Source organism: Apodemus sylvaticus, chromosome 23, assembly GCF_947179515.1.
Source record: "Apodemus sylvaticus chromosome 23, mApoSyl1.1, whole genome shotgun sequence".
Lineage (NCBI taxonomy): Eukaryota > Metazoa > Chordata > Mammalia > Rodentia > Muridae > Apodemus > Apodemus sylvaticus.
Genome location: NC_067494.1, coordinates 57,214,157 through 57,226,052, shown reverse-complemented (window position 1 = coordinate 57,226,052; position 11,896 = coordinate 57,214,157). Strand labels below are relative to the sequence as shown.

General features: G+C 38.7%; 1 pseudogene; it reads right to left on the bottom strand.

Annotated features, from left to right (window-relative positions):
- Positions 1-3,588: 3,588 nt before the first annotated feature.
- LOC127673805 (REST corepressor 1-like) lies at positions 3,589-5,591 on the bottom strand (annotated as a pseudogene).
- Positions 5,592-11,896: the final 6,305 nt, after the last annotated feature.

The following is an 11,896-nucleotide window of genomic DNA, read 5'->3' as shown; positions in this document are numbered from 1 at the left end:
CAGGCAAAGCCTACTCTTGCCCTTTTGTCAAGTGAAACGGCATGCCTCTTTTCCTAGGAGAAAAAGCCAAGACCAGCTACTCTGGTCATAATCATACTGACTGACACTGGGCTCTTCAGCTAGAGGCCACTTGTTTCTCACAACCAAAAGAAAGACAGAACAAGCCTGGTGCTGGGCACAGCCACTATGCCTGTCACACTATCTAATGATCACCAAATCTAAACACTGACGAGAGGGAACACATTTGAAGGAAAGTAGCCTGGGGCACAAGGATAGACACAGAACCTCCAGCAGAGCGAGAAGCCACCCTGTAGCATGGCTCTGCTCACTGGAGGGGAGGGCATGCAAACACGCTAGGTGAGCAGGGTTTTATCATTGTGTATGAGTCATATACAAGGAGCAAGGTAAACTCACCCCATGTTCTCCTTCCCCTTCAGCTACACAGCAGGTTTATGATACAAGCACAAAAAAGTTACTAGTGTTACTAGTGTTACTCTGTACATCCTATCCCCAGTCTTGATTTCTACAGCTGAATCTTTTTCTAAAGAGAAAATCAGCTAACTTGAAAAAAATGGGAGGGGGAAGGTGCTTAGGAGTCAAACTATCGAATTTTAATTGCATATTTTAAATTCTTTTTTTATTCGATATAATTTTTATTTACATTTCAAATGATTTCCCCTTTTCTAGCCCCCCACTCCCCGAAAGACCCATAAGCCCCTTTCTCTTCCCCTTTCGTCCCACCCACCCCTTCCCACTTCCCCGTTCTGGTTTTGCCGAATACTGCTTCACTGAGTCTTTCCAGAACAAGGGGCCACTCCTTTCTTCGTGTACCTCATTTGATGTGTGGATTATGTTTTGGTTATTCCAGTTTTCTAGGTTAATATCCACTTATTAGTGAGTGCATACCATGATTCACGTTTTGAGTCTGGGTTACCTCACTTAGTATGATGTTCTCTAGCTCCATCCATTTGCCTAAGAATTTCATGTATTCATTGTTTCTAATGGCTGAATAGTACTCCATTGAGTAGATATACCACATTTTTTGCATCCACTCTTCTGTTAAGGGATACCTGGGTTCTTTCCAGCATCTGGCAATTATAAATAGGGCTGCTATGAACATAGTAGAGCATGTATCCTTATTACATGGTGGGGAGCATATTTTAAATTCTTAAGAACTTCATTCATACCTTAAATACCTTAAAGCATCTACTTTTTTTTCCTTTTTGGTATTGAAAGCAGAAAAAATATTAAAACAGCAACAAAAGATATTTCCACATGGTTAGTGCAGTCTCAAGTGACTGTGGATGCTAAAACGCAGTCCAGCCAGCTGATCCTCAAGCCCTGCAGGCCCACAGTCTGGTAAGAGAGCAAAAGTGATTCTGGATTCTAAGAACATTACGTAGCAATCTTTGCTTGTTTCCAGTCCAAACAAGTGGCATTACATACCACTCCATAGATTGCTTTTATTCATCTTGGTCTCACTAAGCAACACATCCACTTCTGCCATGCACCGACCCAGTTGCGGGGATTGAGACCGAGGGAGGACTTTGGATATCAGGAGAGGCACAGGGTCAGTGAGTGGCGAGTGACAAACAGAAACAAACACCGAGGAGGTTTAAATCCGAACGTATTTTTGCAGCTCTCAAGCAAGGATTTTTATACATAAAAAATTGGCATTACAATTCTGAAAAAATGTATCCACTGAAGCAATTACAAAGAACAATTATCGTAAGCATTTGGCACAAGAAGATACAAAACCAATCGGGTATAAATTTAGAAGATCACATACGAAACATCACATTCCTTGATCACAATAAATTTATATAAAATCACCTGTAGTTAATAGCAAACTTTCAAAAGTTCAGAAGTTCTCAGGAACACTTAGCTATGGTCCTTATGTCCTGTTTACTTTAAGGAATTTTCATGAGTAATCCTCATGTAACATCTAGTTTCTGTCTCTTTAAAGCTCCTCAAAATTCACTTAAACAATGCTTTCCATACCACAATGTCAGAGCCAACCTCATCTTACACACATAGCCATACAAATTCATATGTTGTTGGGAGGTTATTTTAACAACGTATTATGTTATTATAGTTATGTAACTGATTATGAAGCAAAGCATTGAACTTCTAAGAAAGAGGTCATGGCCAGTGACTCTATTTCAAAGAATGAACTTTCATTTAACTTTCTCGCTTGGATACTTTCGGCCCAGGCTATCAGGAACATCTTGTAAATATAGAGATAGAATAGGGGGGAACCAAAGCAGGCAAGTGGCCAAGAGAACTACAGCTCAAAATTATTCTCCAGCTAGAGAGGTCCACAACCGGTTCTAGGAGGCCTCCTCCCACAGGAATCTAATGCCTCTGTCTGTGAAACTTGCCCACAGGATCTACTGGAGGTGGTGTGGCAACTTCTCTGTCTTATGTGCTTCTAAGAGACAGGGGATAGTGTTTGTGTGATCACACTAGTACACAAATGACACATGGAGTGGCATATAATGGCCAGGCATGCCAAAGGGATGAGAGCTAATTTTGTGTAGCATCTAGAAAACCATTCCTAGCCTTTCTATTCTCCTTTACTGAGCTGACCTGACATTTAAAGTCTGCACTCAAACCTTCAGACACTCTCCCCATCTGCTACATCTCAATGATGTCATCTTTGGCAAGCAATAAACTTTAAGTAAGACACTTGAACAGAAAAGGGATTTATAGCATGGTTGCCAGAAGGAGAAGGCACCAATTCCAAATGTACAAGCACCAGGTACAGTGATATGAGCCAAATCTCTCAGAACTGGGGATGATGGTGATATCTAGGAATCAAGAAGAAATGGGTGCACCCTCATCCTGGGATTTCAATGCTGAAGGCTGAAGGCAGAAAACATTGAGGTTCACATTCTCATTAAGCTACAATGTCCAAGGACAGTCGCTGCAAATAAGCTTTCACCACTTGGAAAAGAGAAAAGGGAAAGAGTTAGGGAAGAAAGAAAGGGGAGAGAAGACACGTGATCAATAGCCATAAATCTGCTCTCCCTTTAGGGAAACAGTTGTATCAGGACTTGGTATGATAAAGGTGATGATGTGGTCTGCTGATGGGCTTAAGATTTCCAAAGAAGCATGATTTTACTTAGGTGGCTGCCCCAGGAAAGAAAGGGAGAATTTTTCTAGAAGGCCTACTGGGCCTTCTGAGAATTACACTATGCACAAAGTAGAAGCTGCAGGCCATGCAGGAACAGAGATGGGCCTTTCAATACTACTTGTTCTGAAACTGACTGGTGAAGCTGTCATTGTTGGGGCTGGGGGTGTGGGGAGCCAACTGTAGGGTAGGACCCAGACTCGAGGGTGGTGTGCAGGCCGTGGGTCCCCCAGCCCATAGGCAGAATGAGATGTAACAGAGTTCTCTGGGAAGTCATGCCAACAATGGAGGAACGAGCAAAGAATTATGGTAGCTGTAGCACAGGACGAAGTGTATGCCTTTTTGGTAATAGCTGATTTCCACAGAGATGTGATGCAGATGACTAGGTGATGTCTTGTAATACCTGATATCTGGATAACATGTCCATACCAAGAGTCCAAAGCTACCAACAGTTTTCATGAGGCAGATGCATATCTTACGTCGAGGACAGAAGCAGCCGCATCTTCCTCCTCAGGGATCTTGACGGAGCTTTCTAGGGATTTGACAGGTTTCTGGTTAGCGTGCCCATTGGTCTCATCTTTACCAGGTTCTGCTTCCATTCTTGTAAAACTTCATCTATGTTGAAGCGGGGCCAATAATTTACAAAAAAAAAAAAATTTCCACCTGAACAACTCCCTTGTTCCCAATCACGTCTGAGATTGCCTGAAAAATCGGCTCTTCCATCGTCCAGTGAGCGTTACATTTCTGAATAACCTCTGGAAATCAATCGGTAAGGCTCTGTCCCACCATTAAGCTTTTCTTTAAGAGCACTGTTCGTCTGCTTAATGTTCTGAATCTGTTGTTTGATGGAGACCAGCTCTATGTCCAGCTGTCTCAGCATGGTGGTTGCAGCAGTAGCATTAGCAGACACAGCCTCCACATCTTGAGAAAGAAATATGCCTTTCAGAGCTTTCCTTTTTGCTCTATTTTTAACTTGTGTGCTGTGCATTTTATTTTAACCTGAGGAACTGTCTCAGTAGTGGATACCTCCATTTTGCTTTCCTTTCTGCCCTGTATCTTTTGGCTTTTAGAGTCTCTGTTGAGAAGTCTGGTGTAATTCTGATAGGTCTGCCTTTATTTGTTACTTGACCTTATTCCCTACTGCTATTAATATCCTTTACTTTGTACATTTGATGTTTTGACAAGTATGTGACAGAAAATTTCTATTCTGGTCCAATCTTTTTAGAGTTCTGTAGGCTTCTTGTATGTTCATGAGCATCTCATTCTTTACCTTAGACAAGTTTTCTTCTACAATTTTGTTGAAGATATTTACCGGCTCTTTAAGTTAGGAGTCCTTGCTCTCTTATTAGCCGTAGGCTTGATCTTCCCATTGTGTCCTGGGTTTTCTGGATGTTTTAGGTTAGGAATTTTTTGCATTTTGCATTGTTTGACTGCTGTGTCAATATTTTCTATGGCATCTTCAGCACCTGAGATTCTCTCTTCTATCTTGTGTTCTGTTGGTGATGTCTGCATCTATGACTAATGATCTCTTTTCTAGGTTTTCTAACGCCAGGGTTGTCTCCCTATGTGATTTATTTATACTTCTATTTCCATTTTTAGATCCTGGATGGGTTTGTTCAATTCCTTCACTTGTTTGGTTGTGTTTTCCTGTAATTCTTTAAGGGATTTTTGTGCTTCCTCTTTAATGGCTTCTACCTGTTTATCTGTGTTCCCCTGTATTTCTTTAAGGGAGTTATTTATGTCCTTCTTAAGTCTTCTATTATCATTATGATATGTGATTTTATATCAGAATCTGAGGTTTTGGTGTTTTCAGGTATCTAGGACTTGCTGTGTTGGGAAAACAGGGCTCTGATGATGCCATCTAGCATTGGTTTCTGTTGCTTATATTCCTGTGCTTGCCTCTCACCTATGGTTATCTCTGCTGTCAGTTTGTTTTGCTGTCTTTGACTGGAGTTTGTCCCTCCTGTGAGCCTGTGAGCTTCTGATCTAGATGTGTCAACTTTCCTGCGAGAGCAGCTCTCTCTACATGGGATTTGAGTTTGGATAGCTGTGGCACAGCCTTAGTTCTGAGGTCCAGGTAGAAACCAGAAACCTCAAAGCCCCAATCTCAACCCTGTGGTTCCTACTTGTATATTATTAAAGAACCTGAGAAAGGAGAGTTAATAAAATATTTTTTATGAAAGAAATTTACCATTTATAACCTAGGGGTATTTAAGCTATAATTTATTTTATCATTGATAATTCCTATATAATACTGTAGTATTGTGACCAGTGTTTTGTTTCAAGAATAATGTGGTAAATGCCGACAATTTTGATGGCCATAGTTGTCCAGGGCCATGCAGGAGGAATGACGAATGGCTTTAGAACTCAGGGAATAAGACCCACTGGTTAGCACAAAACACTATGGGTATACCTTGGTTAAGGCAAGGTTCCAAGGACTGTGTCCTGAAGATTTCATGCTGTTATGGGGTTCTGCTCTGCTTCCTGTCACCACTTCTGTCTTAATCTAAGAATTGCTTGAAAGCTCCAAATGGGCTTGCAACTCCTCAGTGTGAAGTATCTCTGGCAATAATAATAATGCTTAATCTTTTTCAGGCATTGCTTCTGGAGCAGAGGATTGATTCAATCATCACCCTAGGAAATATCTTAGAAATGTATATTTTCAGCAATAATCACCTACCTTAGAAAGCATTTGGAAAACTAAAATTGTTAGGGAATCAAGTTTAAGATGATTCTGCTCCTAGATCTGATGTACAGAATGTAAAGGAACAATTTTAAGTTCAGAAAGGCATACATTTGTTGGTTAATCCAGGGAGTTTTAAAGGTCACAAGGCAAGAAAAATGGCAGCATTGCCTGATGTACCTCTGGGACAGACTGGTGAAGATTGATTTCTCATATCCAGTTTTGCATTCAGGTAACTGATATCATTTAATAATAATTACTGATTAGTAAATAAACATTCAAAACGTTTAAAGTACATATGATTGATTTTTATATAAAAGTAAAGCCTTTTGATATTTTGCAAGGTTACTCTTTTCTTAATATTTTTATTTTTTATATTCCTTATTTACATTCCAAATTATTTCCCCTTTCCCGGATCCCCCCTCCCCATATGTCCCATAAACCTTCTTTTCTCCATCCCTTCTCCAATCACCTCCCTCCTTTTTCTCTGTCCTTATATTCCCTTCCAATGCTAGATCAATCCTTTCCAGAATCAGGACCCTCTCCATACTTCTTCATGGGAGTCATTTGTTATGCAATTTGTGCATTGGCTATTCAGGTCTTCCTGGCTAATTAATATCCACTTATCAGAGATTGCATTCCATGTGTATTCTTTTGTGATTGTGTTACCTCACTTGGGATGATATTTTACAGATCAAACCATTTGTCTAAAAATTTTGTAAATTCATTGTTTCTAATTGCTGAGTAATATTGCATTGTGTAAATATACCACATTTTCTGTATCCATTCTTGCTTTGAGGGGCATCTGGGTTTTTTCCAGCTTCTGGTTTTTATAAATAAGGCTGCTATGAACATAATGGAGCATGTGTCTTTATTGCATGCCGGGGAATCCTTTGGGTATATGCCCAGGAGAGGTATTGCAGGGTCCTCTGGAAGTCTCATGTCCAGTTTTCTGAGGAACCTCCAGACTGATTTCCACAGTGGTTGTACCATCTTGCAGCCCCACCAACAGTGGAGGAGTGTTCCTCTTTCTCCACATCCTTGCCAACACCTGCTGTCTCCTGAGTTTTTGACCTTAGCCATTCTGACTGGTGTAAGGTGAAATCTCAGGGTTGTTTTGATCAGCATTTCCCTAATGACTAATGATGTTGAGCACTTCTTAAGGTGCTTCTCGGCGATCTGAATTTCTTCAGGTGAAAATTCTTTGTTTAGGTCTGTACCCCATTTTTTAATAGTGTTATTTGGTTCCCTGGGGTCTAACTTCTTGAGTTCTTTGTATATATTGGATATTAGCCTTCTATCAGATGTGGGGTTGATGAATATCCTTTCCCAATTTGATGGTTGCTGTTTTGTCCTTTTAACAGTGTCACAAGGTTACTCTTAATGATAACTCAAATAATTGCACATTCTGGTGAGGATAAGGAGAAACAGGAACATTTCTCCATTACTGCTGAGATTTTTAACTGGTACAACCACCCTCAAAATCAATCTTGTGGTTCTTTAGAAAATTGGAAATAGTTCTACCTGAGTACTCAGCTATACCAATTCTGGGCATATACCCAAACGATGCACCAGTATACCATAAGGACATTTGCTCCACCTTGTTCATTGTAGCCTTATTCATAATGGTCAGAAACTGGAAAAACACAGATATCCTTCAGTGGAAGAATAGATACAGAATGATTGGTTCAATTACACAATGTAATTCTATTCAGCTATTAAAAACAAGGACTGTATGAAATTTGACAGAGAATGGATGGAACTAGAATTTTTTTTAATTTTTTATTTATTGAAAAGGGGAGTAAAGGGAAGTAAAATCACTTTATGATAAAATTAAAGATTTATATGGAAAATATTTCAGATAAACAGGTTAAAATTGACAATTTTCAGGGAAATTAAGGAGTAAAGTGGTAGATATGTAAAACATTGCTAAATTAATTGAAATATGTGATAGAAACATTTTGTGAAAGAATTGAAGATTTGCATGGAAAATATTTCTGATACAATTGTAGAAAATGTAGAAAAACATGCTAGAATTGAAGATTATCATGGAATATTTTATATAGATATAATAATGGTAGGCATAAAAATATTCCTAAGTTGATAAAAGTGGAATTATAAACATTTTCTGATAAACTTGAAGATTTACATGGAAAACATTTCTGATAAAGTTGTAGAAATATATAGAAAACATGTTAAAATTATAGATTATCATGGAAATTATGTAGATAAAATGATAGGCATACAGATGCTGGAAAGAACCCAGGTATCCCTCAACAGAAGAGTGGATGCAAAAAATGTGGTATATCTACACAATGGAGTACTATTCAGCCATTAGAAACAATGAATTCATGAAATTCTTAGGCAAATGGATGGAGCTAGAGAATATCATACTAAGTGAGGTAACCCAGACTCAAAAGGTGAATCATGGTATGCACTCACTATTAAGTGGATATTAACCTAGAAACCTGGAATACCCAAAATATAATCCACACATCAAATGAGGTACAAGAAGAAAGGAGGAGTGGCCCCTGGTTCTGGAAAGACTCAGTGAAACAGTACTCAGCAAAACTAGAACGGGGAAGTGGGAAGGGGAGGGTGGGAGGACAGGGGAAGAGAAGGGGGCTTACGGGACTTTCGGGGAGTGGGGGGGCTAGAAAAGGGGAAGTCATTTGAAATGTAAATAAATTATATCGAATAAAAAAATGATAGGCATAAAGATAATTCTAAGTTGATTGAAGGTGGAATTATAAACATTTTCAGAGAACATTGAAGATTTACATGGAAAATATTTCTGGAAAAATTCAAGAAATTCAATAAATAGAGAAACACGTTACAATTGACCCATGGAAAATTTTACATAAAGAATGGTTGATGTAAAAACTCTTTCTAAATTAATTGAGGGTGGAATTAGAACCATTTGTGATAAAATCAAAGATTTACAAAGAAAACATTTCTGATAAAATAGAGGTAGTATATAGAAAGACATTAAAATTGAAGATTATCATGAAAAACAATGCAGATAAAATGGTAGACATAAAAGAAATTACTAAATTAATTAAAAGGGGAATTGCAAACATTTTCTGATAAAATTGAAGATTTACATGAGAAATATTTCAGTAGTCTATTTGTTGGGGAGTGGAGTCCATTATTGTTAAGAGATATTAGGGAATAGTGATTGTTGCTTCCTGTTATTTTTGATGTTATTTTTATGTTTGTGTGGGTATCTTCTTTTGGGTTTGATGGAAGAAGATTACTTTCTTGCTTTTTCTAGGGTGTAGTTTCCCTCCTTGTGTTGGCATTTTCCATCAGTTATCCTTTGTAGGGCTGGATTTGTGGACAGATATTGTGTAAATTTGGTTTGATCATGGAATATCTTTGTTTCTCCATCTATGATGATTGAGAGTTTTGCTGGGTATAGTAGCCTGGACTGGCATTTGCGTTCCCTTAGGGTCTGTATGAGGTCTGCTGAGGATCTCCTAGCTTTCATCATCTCTGGTGAGAAGTCTGGTGTGATTCTGATAGGTCTGCCTTTGTAAGTTACTTGCCCTTTTTCCCTTACTGCTTTTAATATTCTTTCTTTGTTTAGTGAATTTAGTGTTTTGATTATTATGTACTGGGAGGATTTTATGTTCTGGTCCAGTCTGTTTGGAGTTCTGAAGGTTTCTTGTATGTTCATGGGCATCTCTTTCTCTAGGCTAGGGAAGTTTTCTTCTACAATTTTGTTGAAGATATTTACTTGGCCTTTAAGATGTGAATCCTCGGTCTTGTCTATACCTAGAATCCTTAGGTTTGGCCTTCTCGTTCTTTGACTTTGGAGTCAATGTTTTGTATGGTACCTTGAGCACCTGAGGTTTTTTCTTCTGTGTCTTGTATTCTGTTGTTGATGCTTGCATCTATGACTCCTGAATTCTTTCCAAGGTTTTCTATTTCCAGAGATATCTCACGTTGTGATTTCTTTATTGTTTCTACTTCTACTTTTAGATCCTGGATGGTTTGGTTCAGTTCCTTCACTTGATTGTGTTTTCCTGTAATTCTTCAAGGGATTTTTGTGTTTTTTCTTTAAGGGCTTCTGCCTGTTGACCCATGATCTCCTGTATTTCTTTAAGAGATTTTTGTGTTTTCTCTTTAAGGGCTTTTACCTGTTGGTTGATGATCTCCTGTATTTCTTTAAGGGAGTTACTTAAGTCTTTCTTGAAGCCCTTTATCAACATCATGAGATACGATTTTAAATCCAAGTCTTCCTTTTCTGGTATGTTGTGGTATCCAGGACTTGCTATGGTGGGAGAACTGAGTTCTAATGTTGCAATGTGGCCTTGGTTTCTGTTCGTAGGATTCTTGTACTTGCCTTTTGCCATCTGGTGGTAGTTGGTATTCTTGTCTCTGGCTAGAGTTTGTTTCTCCTGTGGGCCTGTAAGCCCGTGTCCTTATTCCTCTGAGCTCAAAAGTGAAAGCACTACTGGGAGATCTCTCACTTTCCTGGCAGGCTATGCACAGAAGACTGTGGAATCTCCTGGATCCCTGGTGCAAATGGCAGCAAGTGGGAAGACTTCTGTCCCAGCTGCTCCACTGACCTTAGGCCCTGTGTATTCCTAGCTGGTTCCCCTCCAGAGAGAAGGTAGAGATCTCACTTCTGCACTCAAAAGTGAAAGCCTGCTGGGAGATCACTCCCTCTTGGCAGGCTATGCACAGAAGGCTATGGAGCACCCCCCCCCCAGCCCTCTCCCTGGTGCAAATGACAGCAGGAAGACTCCCATCCCAGCCAGCTGCTCTACTGATCACAGAAGGCTGTCAGAACTAGAAAATATTATCCCGAGTAAAGTAACCCAGAACTAAAAGGACATACATGGCATGTAGTCTCTTATAAGTGCCCATTAGGCAACATCAACCATGATACAACTTACAACCCATATGAATTTTAACAAGAAGAAAGACCCAAATCTGGATACTTCAATCTTACTTAGAAGGGGGAACAAAACAATTATGGGAGACAGGGGGAAGGAAGTACTTGTGTGGGAGATGGGAGGGTGAGGGGAAAATGGAAACAGGATGAGGTATAGTGATAAGTAGAAGAGAAGCCCAGAGGACAGGGACAAGAAATAGAAATATAAAGTTGCGGAGATGTAGATTGGGAATAGTGGAGGTCTTCTAGAAAGTCTCATATATCTAGATTGACAGCCTTTGAACTATTTTTGTAACTTTAGATTTCTGCCTTCCAGTAAGAGAGAAATGGGCTGAAAAATTCCCTTGCTGCCTTACAATATGTTAATCTATTACTAGTTTAATGTTTTCTCTACCTGTACTATGCAATATCTCTTTTGAAGATATTGGGAACATACTGTTTTTTCCATACTCATTCACTAGAAGAAAACTAAAACAAAATATTTTACTTCCTGAAAGATTTTTCTGAGCTACGTAAGAGATGGGAGAAAGCATAAAGTAGATGGATCATTGTGCTTTCCACACATCAACTATGTGTATGTATGTATGTCTATATCTCTATATCTATATCTATGTATAAACATTGTGTAAGAGTATGTTGGAACTTTGTAACTTCCACCTTGTATGTATATATGTATGTATGTATGTGTGTATGTATGTATGTATGTGTTTATGTACACATATATGTATGTGAACATATATGTGAATTTGTAGGTATATATATTCATATACATATAGAATTATTTGTGTAGATGTATATGTGTTTGTATGTTTAAACTGTGTGCAAGAGTGTGTTGGAACTTTGTTTCCTTGTTCATATCTCCACATATTTTTATATGTAAAAGGTGCCTGGGTGCAATTGTATGTATATATGCATATTGATTATGTGAGAAATAGTTGGAACCTGTTTCTTAGAACTTTGTTACATCCACTCATATGTATATATGTGCATCTACACATATATCTATATATGTTCCTGTGTGAAATGCTTAGAGCCTGCCTGTTGAAAATTTGTTCCATCCTCTTGCTACTATAAGTATATTTGTATATGTGCATTAGTGTATATGTGTACATATGAGTTTATGTGAAATGCCTGGAACCTGATTGTCTTAGTCAGGGTTTCTATTCCTGCACAAACA